The sequence below is a fragment of the Macaca thibetana genome, chromosome 7 (assembly GCF_024542745.1).
Source record: "Macaca thibetana thibetana isolate TM-01 chromosome 7, ASM2454274v1, whole genome shotgun sequence".
Classification (NCBI taxonomy): domain Eukaryota; kingdom Metazoa; phylum Chordata; class Mammalia; order Primates; family Cercopithecidae; genus Macaca; species Macaca thibetana.
Genome location: NC_065584.1, coordinates 77366845 through 77390230, shown reverse-complemented (window position 1 = coordinate 77390230; position 23386 = coordinate 77366845). Strand labels below are relative to the sequence as shown.

The 23386-nt window shown below is 37.0% G+C and overlaps 1 long non-coding RNA gene across 1 annotated transcript in view; it reads right to left on the bottom strand.

Moving 5' to 3' along the window:
• Window positions 1-837: 837 nt before the first annotated feature.
• The window catches only part of LOC126959000 (uncharacterized), an 87751-nt gene continuing 65202 nt past the window's right edge, over window positions 838-23386 (bottom strand). Inside the window, exon 6 of the long non-coding RNA XR_007727427.1 lies at window positions 838-950. This is a non-coding gene — a long non-coding RNA (uncharacterized LOC126959000). The remainder of the gene's footprint in view (window positions 951-23386) is intronic.

Here is a 23386-nt window from a genome sequence, read left to right as displayed (position 1 = left end):
AGATCAGCCTGTAGGAATTTGTGAAGAAAGGGATTTTACAGTCTTTGTTTTTAATCCATTCCTGTAATTCATCACTTCGTTCACCTTCTCTATATTCAATGATTCCTAAATATCTACTCCACTTTCACACTTGGAGTCAATATTATTTCCTTTCATTTGGTGCTCCTATTGGTCAAGGGAGCCTCCAAAAACCCACACAAGCCATGGGAAGTAAGATCCATGATAAACATGTCCTATTATAATGAATTTATTTGTTAATAGTTGTACCGTGAAGGCTTAAGATTACCAAATGACTATCTCCTTAGAAGTATAAAGCAAGCCTAGTAAGCTAAGAGTCAGAATCCCCTTTTGTCAACTCTGACACTAGTTATGGCGTATTGGACAAATTTATGCAATATCTGGTTACTGAGGCTGATACTCTTATTATGAATACAGTACAATGTATTGTTTTGCTCTTTAAGCAATCTTATATACACAGACATGAAATTATCAAAAATGCTTTTAATCCATTTCAGTGCATGTATTATAATAAACAAGATAAATATATTTCCGTTTTTCACCACAGAAAGTCAAAAGGTCTGTTTTTCTTGTAGTATCCATAAATGACCTTAAAACTGACCCAAATATAACCTACTAATTACCCTCCATGTACCTTCCGACCCTGATTAGTTGTATTTAGCATTTATGTGAGACTGTGACTCTACTCTGGAAATCTTCTGTATAGCTTGTAACTCCCAGTGGAAAAAAAAATTGCTGTGACCTATACAGTTGGTGAAAAGAAAACACAGCTACACGTTTCCAAAAGCAGAACAAAGCAATGAAATAACATACCTTTCACTAGGGACTTGGTGTTATCTGAAACCCTATAATCCACATCCCATTCTGCTTTTTCAATAGGTTGGATGATTTCAGTGGGCGAGTCAGAGAACTAATCAATTTTGAAACAGCATCTGCAAAAATAGATAACGTTCATGTAAAGGGCAACCTAGTCATAAAGCCTCATTGGTGTGAGTAAATAAACACACAGGCTTTGTATAGAGGGGTTCCCCTAAAGAGAACAGGAGTTCAGGATTGGCAGTGTGATATCGCATCAATCATCAAAAGAATTTACCAAGCACCAACATGTAGAATGAACTATGTGATTAAAATGACATGGTCCCTGAGCTTCTACAATGTAATTTAACTTCTGTGCTCCTAATGGAACATTTAAGAATCTAAAACTTATTGGGTCCCAAACTAAACTTTTCTCCCAAATTGCTTTTTCTCCTGTGCTTTCTGTGCTAGTGAAGGAATCCATGGTATCCAAGATTTCTTTCTCTCCATTACCCCAGTTACCAATACATCTTTAAAGTTTATTGGCTCGACCTCTTAATGATCCCCTGAACCATTGCCTTTTGCTTCATTTCTATAGCCATCACCCTTTTCACTAAGAATATTGTAACATCAATTGCTCTGAACTCTCCTCTTCCAATGTATCCTTCACACTGTTGCTAGAGTGATTTAATCTTCAAATCTCAGTATATCACTCGTCTGCTCAACTGCCTTCCAGTCAAAACTCTCTACCTTTTCTTTTGTGCCATTCCTACTCATCTTTTAAGGTTCTCAGATCATTCAACTATTCATTCACTCAATAAATATTGATTAAGCACAAACTTCATGTTACACACAGTGCTAGGCACTGGAAAGACAGTGATGATATAGTCCTGGTCTCACAAAATTTGCAGTGGCAAGAAAGTAAATGAAATAACAAAATGTGGCCGCGCGGTGGCTCACGCTTGTAATCCGAGAACTTTGGGAGGCCGAGGCGGGCGGATTATGAGGTCAGGAGATGGAGAACATCCTGGCTAACACGGTGAAACTCCGACTCTACTAAATATACAAAAAAAAAAAAAAAAAAAAAAAAAAAAAATAGCCAGGCGTGGTAGAGGGCGCCTGTAATCCCAGCTACTCAGGAGGCTGAGGCAGGAGAATGGCGTGAACCCGGGAGGCGGAGCTCGCAGTGAGCCGAGATCGCGCCACTGCACTCCAGCCTGGGCGACAAAGCGAGACGCCGTTTCAAAAAAAGAAAAGAAAAAGAAAAGAAATAACAAAGTGTGATTAATATTGTGAGGAACTAACTTTGGTAGAAACAATTTATAAAGAGCTCTGGAGACCCCAAATATTTAAGGTGTGGGTAGAGGAAGAAAGGTCTCCAGAGGAATGGAAAGTAAGGTGGGAGAGAATATGCTGCCCTGGAATGTCAAAGAAAGACAGTATTTCTGAAAACAAAAGAATAATTAAGAGTATCAAATCCTGCCAAAAGGTCAAGAAAATAAGAACTGAAGATTATCTTGGAATTTTGCAAAGACAATTGAAAACAATTTTGGTGGAGTGGTGTCGCCCAAAGCCAGCATGAAGTGAGTTGAGGAATGAATGAGAGATAAAGAAAGGGGGATAGCAAATATAGAAATTCAGCTGTGATGGAGAGAGATTTGGTAGCTGGAAGGGAATTTAGGGTTGAGGGAGCCTCCCCAGAAGGACCCATGCAATTTTTAGTGCCTTCTTAATAATATGATTATTGTCTTGTGTTATGTAATATTTGGCTTTCTGTTCCAGCACTAAAAGGCAGGAAACACATTATTTCATCTTTGTATCTGCAACTCTTAGCACAAGTTCAGGTACAAATAAATACTCCATAAAAATCGGTTTAAAGGCTGAATATATTAGCGATCTGCTGTAATCCAAATTTGAAACTCATTCTTCAATTGCCATCATCCTTGACTTGTCTCTATTTTTCCTCTTGTCTGCCCTTCCTGACTAGCAGCCCCAAAGGTTACACAAGTTGTGGGTTCTTGGACTCCTGTTCTGACCTGTGTACACTCCTTCTGTACACCAACCCCTGGAACTTAACACTTGTGCAATTGCTCCCACCACTGTTCTCCCCCATAAGTCAGCCAGTCTACTTTTCCAACTTCTCTAAGACTTTTTATACTCAGAGGTATTTGAGGACTGTTCTGAATGTTGTGTTCCAATCCTTGCTTGTTCAGATGTGGTCATAGATATGGCTAGACTTGAGCATAGATCTTTCCATATTCCAAAAAGGCAGGCTTCTGCTTTTCCTGAATAATAAGTTATTGCTTTATTATACATTCCATCAACACTGTATACCAGATGTTTGCTTGACAAATTACGACTCTGAATTCTTGATCCAGCATTTTACCTGATGAAGATACGTATTTTAGATATGATTATCTACCACAAAATAATTTACCAAGAACCATATTTGATTATTTGCATATTTACTCACTTTATATTCATTACTTGTATTTTTATTTACTTTCCCAGTCTTTATTACTCTAGACTGGTTAAGGTCTTAAGGTCATAGGCTAAAGTTAAACACTGTTAACATAGAGACTCCCTGCATCATAGTATTTCTGCAAAAAATTAAGACAGTAGGAATTTTCTCTGGACAAAGCACTTTTAAAAATCCAGGGGGAATATTTCCTTCTTATTTTTGTGACACCACTTTTTGATGAGCAAAGCATATGCCTTATATATTTGTTAACACAAAGACAGACAATATTTCATACATAAACAATAAGATTTTATCAGAATAACCTAAGATGATCTAGATTTGGCCATTTTGTGTTAGCTAAACACGACCTGAAATAAGAACTTTAGCTGTAATAATGTAGTGATTCTAAAATGTAAGATATTCTTTTAAAAGTTTCCTCATTCAGTTGCCTCATGTATTTAGAGGATGCCTCAGAAAATAATCATTGTTCAATAGTGGCTTCATTGACATTTAGCTTAATTTAGTTTCACATCTTAACATTTTTTAGCCTCCTCCAGCTAATTCCATTTAGAAAGTAAACTCTCCTGCTGTGCTGGTTAGTTCCTCTGGGAAGCAGACACCATGATGCAGTCTATCATGCAAGAGATATGCCTGAGAAAGATAAAAGGGAGATGGGCTTAGGCCATATTTGCATGTACTATACAAAAGGTGGAGAACATGCCAATTACCCATGTCAAAGGATTTGGAGGCAGTGAGCCAGTGAAGATTATGCAGGGGCTAAATTCTCTCCTTGGCCACCTTTGACTTAGACACAGAGTGGCTGTTCAATCAATCCTAGCTCATTTGAAACTTCCTTGAGCAACAGCAAAGTTAAACATTTACAAGGTCGCACGCAGTCTCTTCTGAATTATAAAGCACTTTTTTAACATCCTCAATGTCAAGAAGGCAAACTGAGGCACAGTTCATGGACAGAGCCAGGCAGAGCCGGGAGCTCTTGCCCTCCAACGGGCGATCCTAACCCAGCACATTCATTCCCTTCCCCTCCCCCTGCTCCAAAGCTTGATGTGTGTTGAATACACTCAGTAGTTCTCAACATGTTTTTTCCTTACAGTTCTTTATTAGCAACATTCATTTAGGTTTTGGACTCTTGTCAAATGTAATGTGAATGGAGACCAGATGCCTTTTCTGAACTCAACAGAACAAGAGGAGAGTCACAGAGCCCATCTTGCCACAATCAAAACTAGAGCTTACAACAACACCCACTGTTGGTGACAGGCTGTGTGGAACAGGGCCAGTGCTGATCTAGCAGTATATGCCAGCTCAATGAGTCAGAAAAATGTTTCAGATGTGCCAGGTTGCTCAGAAATCCCCATCAGTTCCTGGGCAGAATAATTGTTGTGTTCTCCAAGAGCAAGGAACCAAGATGATCAGAAGCAACATCCCTGGGATGGTGTGTGTCATTCGTGTCCCTAGCTGGCAGCAGAGGGTCATTGCTTTGAAAAGGGCACCGTAGACCCACATGAAGGGCTGCAAAGGCTAGGGGTAGGGTATCTGGCAGCCATTCAAAAACACAGGATGGGGGAGAAGCAATTGTGGGAAGGAATTCAAGGCAGACAAAAGGATTAACAGCAAAAAGATGCAGGGTGTAGGGGGATGGATGATTATCGTTTGCTGTGGGTTTAGCAACACTAACATGTTTTTATGAATATTTACAAGAACATTTGGAAGCTGTGTCTTCTGCCCACACAGCCTCCGCCCCCAAGCCTCTTGGTAGGAACTGCATCATATTTAATGAGGTTGGGGGTGGAAGGGGGAACCAGGTCTTCTTTCCCTCCAGGTTGCCATTACCGAGCCTAGTTGCCAAGACTCCCGGGGCAAATATTAAGTGAAGGAACGTTCGAACAAGAGAAGCCAGGCCTAGGTTTCTCTGCTTGTAATATGAAGCCTGACAGGTGATGAAAGGAAATGAGAAGTGAAAGCAACGGTATCAAAAAGATATGAAAGAGATGAAGTGAGAAAGTCTCAGGAGAAAGGTCCATCTTGATGCCGGTGTTCTTGACTTCTTCAGTAGGGTAAAGGAGTTTATCATCAATGTCTCTAAATTAAATGAACTGTTAACAAAATCCCATCAATTCTCATTTCCTGTGAGTGGACTAACAGGTCAGACTCCTGTCCCTTCTGACTCCTGATGCCTGGCTTTAGTCCACTTCATTCTACCACTACTTCCACCACAAGAGGCTTCTATCCTCATTGATTTTCTAAGTTTTCAATCCCCTAAAGCATGTATCTAATTATGTATTGAGGCAGAAGGGTAGCAGTCAGGACCACAAGTTCTGGAACTACACTGTCCCCAGTCTAATCCAAGCCCCATAACTCTGGGAAAGTTACCTAGCCTCTTTATACCTCAATGTTATCATCCATAAAAAGGAGCTGATAACAGATAAGGGTCAGTGGATGTAAACCAAGGAAAGCATTTGACATGCAGTAAGAGCTCAATAAGTGTTAGTATTATTATTATGGACTATCCTCAACTTTCATGCAACAAGCGTCTTGCATATGACCCATGTTTTCATACATGACACATTGATACCCCTAAAATACTGAATTGAGACTTTCAAATGTCAGTTGACTCACAGTAGCGTCTAGTTAATCAAGGCACTTGACTACCAGCTACTGAGAGAGAACAGGAGGTTTCATGCGTGGGAATCTCTGGCAGTATTAACCTTGGGACTAATGCAAAGGAAACTTTCTGGCAGATTTGTGATATCTCTTCAGTCATGATCAGCTATATTGTAGAAAATCATAATTACGGTTGTTTTTTGTTGTTGTTTGTTTGCTTTGATTTTGTTTTTGTTTTGAGACGGAGTATCCCTCTGTCGCCAAGGCTGAAGTACAGTGGCACAATCTCAGCTCACTGCAACCTCTGTCTCCCGGGTTTAAGCAACTCTCCTGCCTCAGCCTCCCGAGTAGATGGGACTACAGGCACACACCACCATGGCCGGCTAATTTTTGTATTTTTAGTAGAGATGAGGTTTCACCATGTTGGCCAGGCTGGTCTCAAACTTCTGACCATGTGATCCACCTGCCTTGGCTTCCCAAAGTGCTGGGATTACAGGTGTGAGCCACCGCACCTGACCTAATTATACTTCTTTTCTAATAAAGTTGCAATTTGTTTGTCCTGGAGTTAATATTCACATCTTTTTATTGTTGTTCATTTGTTTGTTTCTTTGTTTGCTTGATTTTCTATGTTCCTTTCTCTAAACCTTTCCAAACTCTTTAAAAGAAACGTAAAATCCCTTTTATCAAAATTTTCCACATAATCAAGTGATCAAATTCATTTCATTTAACTGAAGACAGACTTGCTGGAACTTTCCATCCTCCTGCTCTGATCTGTACTATTGGCTGTCAGCATTCATACTGAAATTTGTTCCTAACTATCACCTAAGGGACTTCTTATCTCTCTCCCACATTGGATTCTTTATTTGTTGTGTCACCTATATTTCTCTCTGGTTCATTCCTCTCCTTTACTTAAGCACAGTCACAAATAGCTTCTTAGGAAAGAGTGCATTGAATGTAAGCTTTTTGAAAATTTGTATACTAAAAAAATTATTTATTCCCCCTTGGCACTACAATGATAGTACGGCTGCTGGGTGAATAATTTTAGGTTGAAATAATAATTCCTCAGAACTTTGAATTCATGTTTCCACAGTATTCCAGTCCACTGGAAAGTAGACTTCCAGTGTTGCTGTTCAAACCTCAGATGTCATTCTCACTCAACCCTTTGATATGATCTGGTTTTGTTCTTCTTGGAAGCATTTAGTGTTTATTCTTTATTCCCGGCGTTCTGAAATTTCAGGATGATGTTCTAACATGTGAGTCTTTTTTTCTTTTTTTCATTTTGCTGGATACTTAAAAAGGTGATTTCCAATCTTTAGACTCATGATGTTCAATTTGAAAAAAACTGTCTTTTTCTTTTGTAATTTCTGCCTTATTATTTTCTATGTTCTTTCTTTTCAAACTTAGATGTTGACCTCTTGGATTGAACCTCCAGGGGTTTTTTTTTTTTTAATTTATCTCTTACTTTACTTTTTTTGTCTCATTCTGTTTTCTTGGGGCTTTCTTAAATTTTGTCTCCTTAGCCTTTAATCAAAAAACATTTCTATCACATTTGTTTTGGTTTCTTTTTTTTTTTTTTTTTTTTTTTTTTTTTTTTTTTTGAGATGGAGTCTTGCTCTGTCACCCAGGCTGGAGTGCAATGGCACGATCTTGCCTCATTGCAACCTCTGTCTCCTGGGTTCAAGTGATTCTCTTGCCTCAGCCTCCTGAGTAGATGGGATCACAGGCACCTGCAAAAATGCCCAACTAGTTTTCTGTATTTTTGGTAAAGACGGGGTTTTGCCATGTTGTCCCGGCTTATCTCAAAGTCCTGACCTCAGTGATCCACCCACCTCATCCTCCCAAAGTGCTGGGATTACAGGCATAAGCCACCACACGAAGCCACACTCTTTTTTTTTTTTTCTTTAAGTATCCTGTTCTGGTTCCATCAAAAGATATTACAAAGTGTTTTATTTTGTTGTTTACATTGTCTTAATCCTTGATTCTTTTTTCCTCTGAATTCCTTAGTGAGTTAGCTAGTTAATTCTGTTATTTTGGTCTCTGTTGGAGGCTTTCCTTAAATGTCTGGCAATCTGTCTGTCTACAGACATTTAAGAGTGGGACAATAAAAAGCTGACTGGAAGCCCTTGTTGACCAGTATACTTTTCTCATCGGCAATTAAGCAGAAATCCAGACTTGTCTTTAGGAAGCACTCCAGATGTCAGTACCCATAGGTCTTTTCTAGGAGCTGGTCTCTAATCTTCTGTCAGTTAGCATTAATGGAGCTTAGTAGCAGAAGGAGGCTGAGAGGAGCTACTTATTTTCCACTGTAAGAACTTTCATTCAACCTCTCTGTTTCTAGTGAGGCCCTTACTCCTGTCTTCCACTGTGCCTGGTGCACCAAAATCCAAAGGCTCTTTGATTCAACATATCTAATAAATAAATAATATAGTCACGTTACATATACATATACACACACAAATGGGATTATACCATCCACATTACTCTTTATCTTGCTTCTTTCTTTTAACAACTTGTCAGAGATACTTTTCTGTGTCAGTACACACAGCTCTACTTTTCACTAAGAGTACCTGTTCCCAAGAGGCATCATCCTTAAAATGACAATTTGATCTGAAAATCATGTTACCTCTTTAAGGAAAAATGTCCAATCAGAAGAAAACTCATTTGCCCAAAACTTAATACGTGATATTCAACAGACCTATCACATCAAACATGATCTAAAACAGCAATGAAAAAGTGTCAAAGTTTGTCATCATTTATGTTCGTTTATTGTATTTATATCATCATTGATATTATTTGGACTTACATACATATATCTCTACTACCTTCCCACCACTCCCCAAATCACTACACTGTAAGAACCTAAAATTCCAAAATCTTTTCACGGAAAATCCAGCGAGTGTTCTACCCATAGGACTCCATTTTAATCCCAATAAAGATTTTCATGTAAAGCAATAATGAAAAACTGGAGGCAAAAAGTGGGAAGATGCAGAATATATAAATACATTTTAGGCTGCTGATCAATTGTTTAGCTAAGTAAATTAAGAATCTTTCCACACCCCCTCCAAAAAAACTAAAAATAGAAAACGAATTTGAAATTTTTCTTTAAAATATGTTAATTTTTATATTCTTCCCCTTAGGGGTTATATTGGTCAAGTCACTTGGTTGCAATCAACATAATCCACTCCCATTACGTTAAGCAAGAAATTGATATATTAAAGTATATTAAGTAACTTACAGAATTGTTGGGAAGGCTGAACAAATGGACCGGAGGCTAGTAGTCTAAAGTGAAATCATGCCAGTAAAGTGGTCTGAGAAGAAAACTGCCACTACACCATCAATATCCCTAATGCCACTTCCTTGTCAAGAGTTCATCCTTGCAACTACTTATGTCCCCCAAAAGCTGAATACCTCTAACACAGGCTAACAGACTGGAAGCTATTTTGTTTTGTTGCTCATTTCTGAATTGACATATTGCTCAGATGGTCTGCATCCTAGATTAAAAGTGGCTGAAGTTTTTTAATAATTAAAATAATAACTATGTTTATTGAATGCTTTCTAAGTTAAACTATTGTAAGTACTTCCCAGGTATGAAATTATGAATGCAAACATCATCCCAGCTCTCATGTTTACCATACAAGTTGAACTATTCTTTCAGTCCTTTTAAGATGCTTTTCCTTTTGGTCTTTGTAATTTTTCTTCAGCTTTATTAAAATTGGTAATGCAATAAACTGCACATATTTGAGGTGTATTGTTTGACAAGTTTTATTGTATAACTTACTGTTGATAAGAGTAGTCTCCTGTTATCTGCAAAGAACATGTTCCAAATCTCTCAGTGGATGCTTGAAACTGTGGAATGGTATCAAACCCTAGAGGTATACTGTTTTTTCCTATATTGAATATATATGTATATACAATAAAGTTTAATTTACAAATTAGGTACAATAAGAGATCAATAATAATGAATAATAAAATAGAGCAATTACAACACTATACTGTAATGAAAGTTATATAAATGTGGTTTGTCTGTCTCTCAAAATACTCTAACCTTTTCAAACCACAACTGAAACCATGGAAAGCAAAACCACAGATGAGGGGGAACTATTTTATACACCTATGACATTACCATGAAAATCATGAATTTATCCACTACATCCAAAATTTCTTCACAACCTTTGTAATCCATTCCACCCGCTTCATACTCCCCTATTTATAGTCAATCACAGATCTGTTTATTGCTCATATAAATATGCATTTTCCAGAAATTTTAACAAATGGAGTCATTTAGCATGTATTTTTTGTCTAGCTTCTTTTATTCAGCATAATAATTTTGAGATTAATCCATGTTGCTGCATGTATCAATAGTTCATTCATTTTTATTTCTTGATAGCATTTCATTGTATAGATGTAGCATATTTCAGTTGTCTATTTATCTGTTGATGGATATTTGGATTGTTTCCAGTTTGGGGCTATTTCAAATAAAGTGCCTACAGACATCCATAGGCAAATCTATGGGCAGGCATATGTTTTCATTTCTTTTGGTTAAATACCCGAAAGTAGAATGGCTAGGTCAAATGGTAGGTATATATTTTACTTTCTAAGTAATTGCCAAATTGTGTTCCTAAACGGCCATACCATTTCCAAATGGCCATAACATGAGCAGTCTATGAGAGTTTCAGTAACTCCAAATTCTCGGCACTTAATATGGTCAGTCTTATTAATTTTAGCCATTTTATTGGGTGCTTATTATAGTTTTAATTTGCATTTCCCTAATGACTGTGATGTTGAGCATCTTTTGTGTGTTTAATTACCATTCGTATCTCTTCTTTGATGAAGCATCTGTTAGAATCATGTACCCACTTTTAATTGGATTGTTTGTCTACCTATAATTAAGTTGTGAGATTTCTTTATATATCCTACATGAAAGTCCTTTGTCAGATGAGTGTTTTCAAATATTTTCTCCCATTGTCTCACTTGTCTTTTCAGTTTCCTAAACATTGCATTTCAAAAGCAAAAGTTCTTGATTTTGATGAGGCCCTACTTAACTGATTTTGGAGCTTGTGATTTTTGTATAGTACTTATAAAATCTTTGCCAAACCCAAAGACACTAATATATTTTCCTATGTTTTAGTTTAGGATTTTAAAAATTTTAGCCATTATTTTTAAGACTATGATTCATTTTGAGTCAAATTTTTATGTGGTGTGAAATTAGGGTGGCAGTTCATTCTTTTGCATAGGGTTATCCAATTGTTCTAGCACCATATGTTACAAAGATTATATTTTCTTCATTGAATTTCCTTAGCATATTTATCAAAAATCACTTGACCAAACCTATTCAGATCTATTCATGGACTCCTGATTCATTGAGCTGTACTTCTAACTTTGTACCAATACCACACCACCTTGATTATTATAGCTTTATAATAACTCTCGAATCATACAGTTTGTACTTCTACTTTGTTCTTCTTTTTCAGTGTTATTCTGCTGTGTGTGTGTGTGTGTGTGTGTGTGTATTATTCTAAATGTTTTGCATTTTCAAATAAATTTTAGAGTTGTCTATTCTAAGCTGGACAATTTGTACAAAAGCCAACTGGAATTATGATTATATTACATCTATGCATTAATTTAGGGATAAATGACATCTTAATAGTAAGATGTCTGATCCATGAAAACAATACATCTCTCCATTGACTTCGGCTTTTTTTAGCTGCTTTCAACGTTTTGTAGTTTTCAGTGTATATGTCTTGTGTAAATTTTGTCAAATTTATCCCTAAGTATTTCGTATTTTTGATGTTATAAATGGCATTGTTTTTATGTTAATTTTAATTTCTGCAAGGGAAAATGACAGTGATTTCATATATATATATAAATATATATATATATAAAATTAATTCTCTTCATTCTTCATCTAGTTCATCCTTAGCTCAAATTATTGTTGTTTCATCAGCTGAATTCTCACTGTAGGTCTCTATTTTCACTTACTTATTTAAAAAATTGATGTTGTTACTTTCTAAATATGTTGATAACTAAGCCATCAAATGAGTCATTTAATCTATTCTGATTTTGTTTGAATGTTCATTAATACATAAGTTATGATTAATTACATATTTTATGTATAAATGTATTTTGTCAATTGATTGAGTTAATTGATAAACATACCATGCCAGTCCATTTACTTAAGTTAATCATTAGAGTTAGAGGAATAGCAATGTCAGAACTAATATATGTGATAACATGAAACAAATGAAAAGGGGAGAAATAAGTATTTATAAAATCTAATTTACTTCAAAATGATATTTTTAAAACTGTACCTGAGTAAATGGAACTACAGCCTGGAACTGTGACTTCAAATAGAGCTCAGGGTCCAGTCTCCTGACACTCAAACATTTAAAGCATTGGAGAAAATGAGGGCTTCTCCAAGGAGATAAGCCATGACAGGTTTATCGTGACTGAGCTTCTCAATGAACCAAAAGCACATACAACAACTAAATGGATTTCAACATTTTGAATGGAAATCTGTGTTGTTAATGGTTTTACTGCATAATATCCACAAAGATGCCTTGATAGTGAGCAAATGATCAAAATCAATGTCAATATGCAAAATAATTTAAGTCAAAATACACATGACCCAAGCCTTTTAGTAGGTAACAAGTTGTCTTAATCATTTCAAACTATACTTAAAGAAGTTATTCAAAATGCAGAGTGAATAAAACACTTTTTTCTTTCGAAATCTTTTTTTTAAATTAGCTTGTCAAGGCCAAAATGATATATCATTACAGACCTTCAATGAGACTGCTTTTCAAACTCAAAATGTCTATTACAAATTTCAGATTTGCCTGATTAAATTAATATGAGGCTTTTTGTAGAGAAAAAATTTTTAATAAAAGACATATTTTAAAATATAGTCTCTTGCTTCACTCCAGATGCCTTCTATAAAATCAACACATTTCAAACAAAAGTATTCAATTATTATGTTTCCAAGCTCAACCAAAATGAATTTGGATTTTGATATTATAGCTGTGCTTCCAAATTATAGATATATGAACATTTGGCCAGTTTGAAGGCTGGTCCTAGACAAAACATTCATCATAGTCACAGCGGTCCTAAAAATAGGAAAGCAGTGTTATCATCTGCATTGAACCTTTCTCCAACTCAATAATCACCATGGGAATTCTAAGAACTGCATTTCCCCAGGTGTGGGGAAGACAGGAAGTAGCCTGCCCTTGTCCTAATTGGCTTTGACCAAATCAAAGCTATTACTTCTATTGTTTCTACAACAGTGGAGTGCTTTAGGCAGTGACAACCACTCATAAAGCAGACACTCCTATGGGATTTTTGTTGTGGTCGTCAGAAGCTTCCTTACAAAATATACAGATATTATAAGAAAAAGACACACAATACAGAAGTCAAGAAAGAGGTGTTACAAGGGGAAAGTTAAATGGTGAAGAACATCATAACAAATAGGTTAGAAAATATAAGCATGTCTTTCTTAATATAAATTTTACATTTAAAATTGTTTGTAATGATAGCTTGAGAGAGAAAAAATAATATGTAACCTACATGTCTTTTGTTATACAACTTCTCATAGGCAAAGGGTGTTTGCGCCAGGGCCAGGAGTTTTATAGGTTAGTAGATGAAAAGAAAATACTAAGCATTCACAATATTCCAGCCAGAGATAGTACTTGTGCTGGTTAATTTCTGTTTGGATTGCTAGATCCATTCACCATTCTTCTCTGCCCTGCTCTGTACACCGGAAGGCTGATCTCTAAGGACTGCATTACCCAGGCTTTTCATATCATGTGCCCAACCAGGACCTCAGAACATCAGAGTGTAGGAAAAGAGCTGGTTTAGGATCTGTCACAGCTTCAGCTCTTTCCAGTCTCTGGTAATCATCCCTGCTTTTGGTCCCTTCAAGACTAGGGGTGGTAGCCCTATCCTCTGCTCTTATGATTCCCATAACTCTGCCCACATCTCTATAAATCATCCCTTCTTTAAACTTTCTTCAGCTAAACCTTACGGAGTATGTCAACTGTTACCTGCTAGGACCCTTTTCTTTGGATCACCGCTAATATTCTGTTTTAATCCCATTTAGTCTTTTAAGAGTATACTTCCATTTTGAATAATGTATTATATAGTAAGCCCCTGTATTAGTCAGGGTTCTCTAGAAGGACAGGACTAACAAGATAGGTGTATATATGAAAGGGAGTTTATTAAGGAGTGTTGACTCTCACAATCACAAGGTTAAGTCCCTCAATAGGCTGTCTGCAAGCTGAGGAGAAAGGAGGCCATCTGAGTCCCAAAAACTCAAAAGCAGGGAAGCCAACAATGCAGCCTTCAGTCTGTGGCCAAAGACCCTAGAACCCCTGGCAAACCACTGGTATAAGTCCAAGAGTCCAAAAGCTGAAGAACTTGGAGTCCGATGTTCAAGGGCAGGAAGTATCCAGCATGGGAGAAAGATGAAGGCCAGAAGACTCAGCAAGTCTGTTCTTTCCACCTTCTGCCTGCTTTATTCTAGTCAGGCTGGCAGCTGATTAGACGGTGCCCACCCGGATTGAGGGTGGATCTGCCACTCCCAGTCCACTGACTCAAATGTTAATCTCCTTTGGCAGCACCCTCACAGACATGCCCAGGAACAATACTTTGCATCCTTCAATCCAATCAAGTTGACACTCAATATTAACCATCACAGCCCCCATATTATTGAAAACTTTTTACAAATATTATGTGAACCTAATTTATTTAACTGTCTCCTGGACTATGAAAATTTGAAATAACATAAACAATGCTACAAAGAACATTTTTGTGTATAAATTGTTGTTTGAATTTTTGATTCTTTCCATAAGATGAATTTCTAGAATTTAATACTGGATCAAGAGTAAAAACACATTTAAAATTCTTTATATGTACTGCCAAATTGCTTTCCAAATTGTACAGATTCAGTTACTACTGTAAGTGCTCACCATGCTACATCATTGACAGCATTGAGTATTATCATTTTCCATCTTTGCTAATTCCATGAGTGAAAAGGCATGTATCTTTTTCATTTGCGTTTTTGTGTTGCTTGTAAGAATAAATTTTCTAACACTGGTTAGTATTTTTTCTTTGATTTTTTTTAAATATCTTTCTTTGTTTACGTACTACAATTTGTATGAGCTCTTCATATTTACAAATTTAATTATATTCTTCTTGTGTTATTTTTCTTGCAAATATTTTCCTAACCTATATTTTTTCTTTTAATTTTGTTAATGATTTTACTGCTTTTTAAAGTAATCAAATCTATCAATAATTTGTGTCTTCCTTTTACTAAGCTTGCAAAGTTCATCTTCACTTGAAGGTCAAAAATATATCCACCTATATACATTCTGTAGCATTGTTTCAAAACATTTTCTAACTCAGAAAAGTTGCAAGAATAGCTTGAATCACTCATCTATTCTTTACCAAGATGCATTAATTTTTAACATTTTGCCACATTTGCTTTGTCATCTCTCACTCTGTCTCATGTATGTGCATGTAATGTATTTTTCTAAACTATTTGAGAGTAAATTGCTACACCATGACCCTTTTCTCCTTGATAAATGAATGTACATTTTCTAAGACCAAGAATATTTGGTTTACATACTACAGAACAGTTATCAAATTCAGAGAATTTAATGTTGAGATCATATTTTTACCTTATCTGCAGTCTATATTCCAATCTTTTCAAATGTTTTCATAATGTCCCTTATGTCATTTTTACCCCTCAGGTACAGGATCCAGTTGAGATCATGTATTGTATTTAGTTGCCATGTCTCTTTGGTCTCCCTTCATTTGGAACAATTTCTCAGCTTTTCTGTATCTTTCATGGTATTTTAATTTTTGAATAACGCAGTGAGTTATTTCATAGAATATCCTCAATTTGAGTGTATCTGTTTCCTCAAGAGTAGATTCAGGTTACACATCCCCAGTAATGTTTTCATCCTTCTCATGGTATCACATCTAGAAGCACACAATATTCATCTACCCTCATTGGTGATTTTAATTTTGATTTTCCAGTCATGGTATTGTAAGGTCTTTCTTCTGTGTAATTAAGAATTTTTCTTTTGTAATTAGTAACAAGCCATGGGAAGATAAATTGAGACCAAGCAAATATCATCTTCATCATACTTTCCCCATAGATTTAGCATCCATGGGTGACTTGCTCTAACCAGTCTTTACCATATGGTTGCAAAATGCTGATTTTCCAATTCCACTTCTCCCTCTACACTTAGTGGACAGAAGAGTCCTCTAACCTTCCATTCATTCACTCACTTATCTATTTTTATCACTATGTATTCGTAGATTTTTTTTTATTCATTGTTTATTCTATTCTTAAAATTGATTTTAAATCTTTGGTCTGCTTTGTTAACTTTTAGCACAGTTGATTTTATTATGATAAAAAAGCTTTCTTCTTTGAGAATTTGTGCTACTGTAATTTCAAAATATTTTCATAATCATTATTCATTTTATCTTCATTTGAACTGTCTATTGCTACATAACAAACCCTTCCAAAATCTAGTGGCTTAACACAACAACAATTTATTATTTCTCACAATCTCACTCATGCTGCCTCAGTTAACTGTAGGAAGATCCTGGAGGGTCTCACTCACATGCCTGGCTGGTTAGCTGGGTCTCTGTCAGCACAGGCTCTTGCCTAGGCCTCTCTGCATGGTGGTTTCAGGGTTCCACGAGGGCAAGCGTGGAAGCTGCCAGGCTACTTGAGGTCTTGCTTCGAAGTCAAATGTCACATCAATTCATTAGAACAAGTCACCAGGCCAGCCCAGATTCAAGAGGCAAGGAGACGAGTTATTCCTCCTGCCGGGAGGAGCTGCAAAGTACTTGTACCCATCTTTAATTCACCACAGTTCCAACAGTAATCCCAAAAATGAAGACAGCTGGTTATTATCATTTGTCTCTAACAGATGAGGAAACTGAGGTACAGAGAGGTACATCAGTATAGTATAAAGCAGTGTCACTTTGAAAATGGACTGCACTCCAGCCCCATTAATATGAAAATTCTCAGATCCCACCCCAGGCTTACTAAGTTAGTATAGAGATACTATCTCCATACTATGTTATTACTATAATAATAGAGATGTTACAGAAATAGACACCATAGTATCATTCCATAGTAATACAGATGCCATGCCTAGGAATAGGTACCAGGAATCCATGCATTAATAAACTCTTTAGGTGACTCTTATGCACCCTGGGGTTAGAGAAGCAGTGATACCAGAATGAATGAATTGGAAGTGAGTGAAATCACACTTATGGTCCAGCCTTGCCACCTCCTAGCTGGGTGACCCTAAGTAGATCACGTATCCTTTCAGAAGTTCAGTTTTTCTTATTGGAAAAAAAAAAACTGCCAATAATATCTGCCTTGCCTTCTCTGGCAGCCTGATATGAATATCAAGAGATGTTGCATGGAAAAGCAGGCAGTGTAATAATGATGAATACAGTAATATTGTCTAAGGTTAAAGAATATATTAGTAAGAGAATAAAGACTAAAACAGCTGATTTTTCTGGTCTTAAATCTCTTCAACAGCAAACACTAATTGGGCCAGAAGCTTTTCAGCCTTTTCTAGATCTTCAGAGCTATAGCAAACTGCAATACTAATTACAAAGAGCAGGCAAGGAGTCAAGTGTGACGTGCTTTCAATGAAATAAAGAATCACTTTTCTCTCCTCTCTTCTTCCTCAGTGGCACAGACCACTTCATTCCCTAAACAAGCTCACAGACCATCACAGCAGGGCATGGCCATCTTCCTTTTCATGGGAAAGGATTATTGAGTGGGAAGTGCTCAGGATGAGTGAGTGTTACTGGGGAGTAGGAGGTGGAGTGACAATCCTGGCCTAGATTGTGTTTTTCAAGTTTGATGCATGTCAGTGAAATGGCATCCACAGCCTGCTGAAGCTTTTGGAGAGTCAGAATTTGAGAGCTTGTGGGTGAGAAATTGCAATCTCTCCCTGATTATTCACCTCCTCCAATCTATATGTTTAATTCACCCACTCTCAATCTAATCTTCCCTGCAAGCAATTTTCTAAATTTCAAAAAGCTGGTTGCTGTCTTCTCAACTGTCTCCATCTTCCTCAAACTCAGCTTAATGTAGAAAGGAGGTAGGAAAGCTTAGATAATTCCCTCATCCTACTTAACCATAAACCTAATTTTCCAACCGAGAAAAAAGGTGATGTATCCAGGCATTGAAAAGAAGTACCACCTATAAAAAAGAAGGCAGCATAGATTTCCTGGGTTCAAAGCCTAGCTCCATCCATCCTTTAATGACCTTTGGCACTTACTCTGTTCCTGATTTCCTATTCTTTAAAATGAGAATGATGATTATAACACAGAAGTATTATGAGAACAATGTAAGTTAATACATGTGAAGCCCTTAGAGCAATGTCGGCCATATGAAATGACAAGCAGCATCATAGATTTTTCTATACCGTACTAGATTACCACAGCAACTGCCTATCTGGTCTCCCACCTTTAATCTTTCTTTGCATGTCATCTATCCTCCTATGATGAACCTTTCTCGATCGCTGTTAAGACCTCCTTCCCCTAATGTAAAGAATGTATTACCCACTGCATGCACTACAAACTCCCTTGCTTACCATTTAAGCCATTTACTCTTCTCATCAGTCCCTTTAACTCTATTCGACCACATTACCCCAATATCTCTACAACACAGTTTCTTACCCTCCGTACTATTGAAATTTGGGGCTAGACAATTCTTTGTTGTGGAGGGGTTGTTCTGTACATCTCCTCAGGCATGTTTAGCAGCATCCCTACCTCTACCCAATAGATGCCAGGAGCAACCTTCAACTGTGACAACCAAATAAGTTTCCAGATATTACACAATGTCCTCTAGGAAATAAAATTCTCCCCCTAGCTGAGAATCACTGCTCTACAACGACCCTTCTCTATTGCTATGCTTTCCTTACCATTTCTGAAATGTGCCTGGACCGATCTCATTTAGCTTCCTTTTCTCAAAGAATATGTTACTTTTTTAAATTTGGCATAATATACATAACATAAAATTTACCATTTTAAGTGTACAGCTCAGCGGCATTAAGTACATTCACATTGCTATGAAATCATCACCACCATCTATCTTCAGAACTTTTTCATCTTTCTAAACTGAACTCCTTACTCATTAAACAATAACTCCCATTCCCCCTTCTTCCAGCCCCTGGCAACCACCATGCTACTTTTTGTCTCTATGTATTTGACTACTTTAGGTATCTCTCAGAAATAAGCATCATAGGATAGTTGTCTTTTCAGGTCTGCTTTATTTCACCTAGAATAATATCTGCAAGGCTTATGTGTATTAAGAAGGGGTCAAAATTTCATTCTTTTTTTGTTTTTCTGTTATTTATTTATATTTTATTATATTTTAAGTTCTGGGATACATGGGCAGAATGTGCAGGTTTGTTACATAGGTATACACGTTCCATGGTGGTTTGCTGCAACCATCAACCTGTCATCTACATTAAGCATTTCTCCTAATGCGATCCTTCCACTATCCCCCACACCCCGACAGGCCCCAGTGTGTGATGTTCCTTCTCTGTGTCCATGTGTTCTCATTGTTCAACTCCCACTTATGAGTGAGAACACGTGGTGTTTGGTTTTCTGTTCCCTGTGTTAGTTTGCTGAGAATGATGGTTTCCAGCTTCATCCATGTCCCTGTAAAGGACATGAGCTCATCCTTTTCTACAGTTGCATAATATCTCATGGTGTATATGTGCCATATTTTCATAATCCAGTATATCATTGATGTGCATTTGGGTTGGTTCCAAGTCTTTGCTATTGGAAACAGTGCTGCAATAAACATAAGTGTGCATGTGTCTTTACAGTAGAATGATTTATTATCCTTTGGGTATATACCCAGTAATGGGATGGCTGGGTCAAATGGTATTTCTGGTTCTAGATCCTTGAAGAATCGCCATATTGTCTTCCACAATGGTTGAACTAATTTATACTCCCACCAACAGTGTAAAAGCGTTTCTCCAGAAATATCTCCACATCCTCTCCAGCATCTGTCGGTTCCTGACTTTTTAATGATCGTCATTTTAACTGGCATGAGATGGTATCTCATTGTGGTTTTGATTTGCATTTCTCTAATGACCAGTGATGATGAGCTTTTTTTAATACGTTTTTTGGCCACGTAAATGTCTTCTTTTGAGAAGTGTCTGTTCATATCCTTCGCCCACTTTTTTCTTGTAAATTTCTTTAAGTTCTTCGTAGATTCTGGATATTAGCCCTTTGTCAGATGGATAGATTGCAAAAATTTTCCCCATTCTGTAGGTTGCCTGTTCACTCTGATGATAGTTTCTTTCGCTGTGCAGAAGCTCTTTAGTTTAATTAAATCCCATTTGTCAATTTTGGCTTTTGTTGCCATTGCTTTTGGTGTTTTAGTCATGAAGGCTTTGCTCACGCCTATGTCCTGAATGGTATTGCCTAGGTTTTCTTCTAGGGTTTTTATGGTTTTAGGACTTACGTTTAAGTATTTAATCCATCTTGAGTTAACTTTTGTATAAGGTGTAAGGAAGGGGTCCAGTTTCAGTTTTCTGCATATGACTATCCAGTTTTCCCAACACCGTTTATTAAATAGGGAATCCTTTCCTCATGGCTTGTTTTTGTCAGGTTTGTCAAAGATCAGATGGCTGTAGATGTCTGGCATTATTTCTGAGGGCTCTGTTCTGTTGCACTGGTTTATATGTCTGTTTTGGTACCAGTACCATGCTGTTTTGGTTGTAGCCTTGTAGTACAGTTAAAAGTCAGGTAGCGTGATGCCTCCAGCTTTGTTCTTTTGCAAAGTCAATGGTAGCTCGATGGGAATAGCACTGAATCTATAAATTACTTTGGGAAGTATGGCCATTTTCACAATATTGATTCATCCTATCCATGAGCATGCAATGTTTTTCCATCTGTTTGTGTCCTCTCTTATTTCCTTGAGCAGTGGTTTGTAGTTCTCCTTGAAGAGGTCCTTCGCCTCCCTTGTAAGTTGTATTCCTAGGTATTTTATTCTCTTTGTAGCAGTTGTGAGTGGGAGCTCACTCATGATTTGGCTCTCTGTTTGTCTATTATTGATGTGTAGGAATGCTTGTGGTTTTTGCACATCGATTTTGTAACCCGAGATTTTGCTGAAGTTGCTTATCAGCTTAAGGAGATTTTGGGCTGAGATGATGGGATTTTTGAAATATACAATTATGTCATCTGCAAACAGAGACAACTTGACTTCCTCTCTTCCTATTTGGATACCCTTCCTTTCTTTCTTTTGCCTGATTGCCCTGGCCAGAAGTTCTAATACTATGTTGAATAGGAGTGGTGAGAGAGGGCATCCTTGTCTTGTGCTGGTTTTCAAAGGGAATGCTTCCAGCTTTTGCCCATTCAGTGTGATATTGGCTGTGGGTTTGTCCCAAATAGCTCTTATTATTTTGAGATATGTTCCAACAATACCTAGTTTATTGAGAGTTTTTAGCATGAAGAGGTATTGAATTTTATCAAAGGCCTTTTCTGCATCTATTGAGATAATCATGTGGTTATTGTCTTTGGTTCTGTTTATATGATTGATTGTGTTTATTGATTTAAGTATGTTGAACCAGCTTGCATCCCAGGGATGAAGCCGACTTGATGGTGGTAGGTAAGCTTTTTGATGTGCTGCTGGATTCAGTTTGCCAGTATTTTTTTGAGGATTTTCACATAGATGTTCAGCAGAGATATTGGCCTGAAATTTTCTTTTTTTGTTGTTGTGTCCCTGCCAGGTTTTGGTATCAGGATGATGCTCGCCTCATAAAATGAGTTAGGGAGGAGGCCCTCTTTTTGTATTGTTTGGAATAGTTTCAGAAGGAATGGTGCCAGCTCCTCTTTGTACCTCTGGTAGAATTTGACTGTGAATCTGTCTGGTCCTGGGCTTTTTTTGGTTGGTAGGCCATTAATTACTGCCTCAATTTCAGAACTTGTTATTGGTCTATTCAGAGATTCGACTTCTTCCTGGTTTAGTCTTGGGAGGATGTATGTGTCCAGGAATTTATCCATTTCTTCTAGATTTTCTAGTTTATTTGCATAGAGGTGTTTATAGTATTCTCTGATGGTAGTTTGTATCTCTGTGGGATCAGTGGTGATATCCCCTTTATCTTTTTTTATTGTGTCTATTTGATTCTTCTCTCTTTTCTTCTTCATTAGTCTGGCTAGCGGTCTATCTATTTTGTTAATCTTTTCAAAAAACCAGCTCCTGGATTCATGGATTTTTTTGAAGGGATTTTGTGTCTCTATCTCCTTCAGTTCTGCTCTGATCTTAGTTATTTCTTGTCTTCTGCTAGCTTTTGCATTTGTTTGCTCTTGCTTCTCTAGTTCTTCTAATTTTGATGTTAGGGTGTTGATTTTAGATCTTTCCTGCTTTCTCCTGTGGGCATTTATTGCTATAAATTTCCCTCTAAACACTGCTTTAGCTGTGTCCCAGAGATTCTAGTATGTTGTGTCTTTGCTCTTATTGGTTGCAAAGAACTTATTTATTTCTGTCTTAATTTCGTTATTTACCCAGTAGTCATTCAGGAGCAGTTTGTTCAATTTCTATGTAGTTGTGCAGTTTTGAGTGAGTTTCTTAATCCTGAGTTCTAATTTGATTGCACTGTGGTCTAAGAAATTGTTTGTTAAGATTTCCATTCTTTTGCATTTGCTGAGGAGTGTTTTACTTCCAATTATGTGGTCAGTTTTAGAAAAAGTGCAATGTACTGCTGAGAGGAATGTATATTCTCTTGATTTGGGGTGGAGAGTTCTGTAGAAGCGTATTACATCTGCTTGGTCCAGAGCTGAGTTCAAGTCCTGAATATCCTTGTTAATTTTCTGTCTCATTGACCTAATACTGACAGTAGGGTGTTAAAGTCTCACACTATTATTGTGTGGGAGTCTAAGTCTCTACGTAGGTCTCTAAGAACTTGCTCTATGAATCTGGGTGCTCCTGTATTGGCTGCATATATTATGTACAATAGTTAGCTCTTTTTGTTGCATTGTTCCCTTTACCATTATGTAATGCCCTTCTTTGTCTTTATTTTTGTTGGTTTAAAGTCTGTTTCATCAAAGACTAGGATTGCAATTCCTCCTTTTTTTTTTTTTTTTTTTTTTTTTTTTTTTCATTTGCTTGGTAAATATTCCTCCATCCCTTTATTTCGAACCTATGTGTATCTTTGCACATGGATGGGTCTCCTGAATACAGCACACTGATGGGTCTTGACTCTTTATCCAATCTGCCAGTCTGTGTCTTTTAATTGGGGCATTTAGTCCATTTACATTTAAGGTTAATATTGTTACGTGTGAATTTGTTCCTGTCATTATAATGCTAGCTGGTTATTTTGCCTGTTAGTTGATGCAGTTTCTTCATAGTGTTGATGGTCTTTATTTGGTATGTTTTTGCAGTAGCTGGTACCAGTTTTTCCTTTCCATATTTAGTGCTTCCTTTGGGAGCTCTTGTAAGGCAGCCCT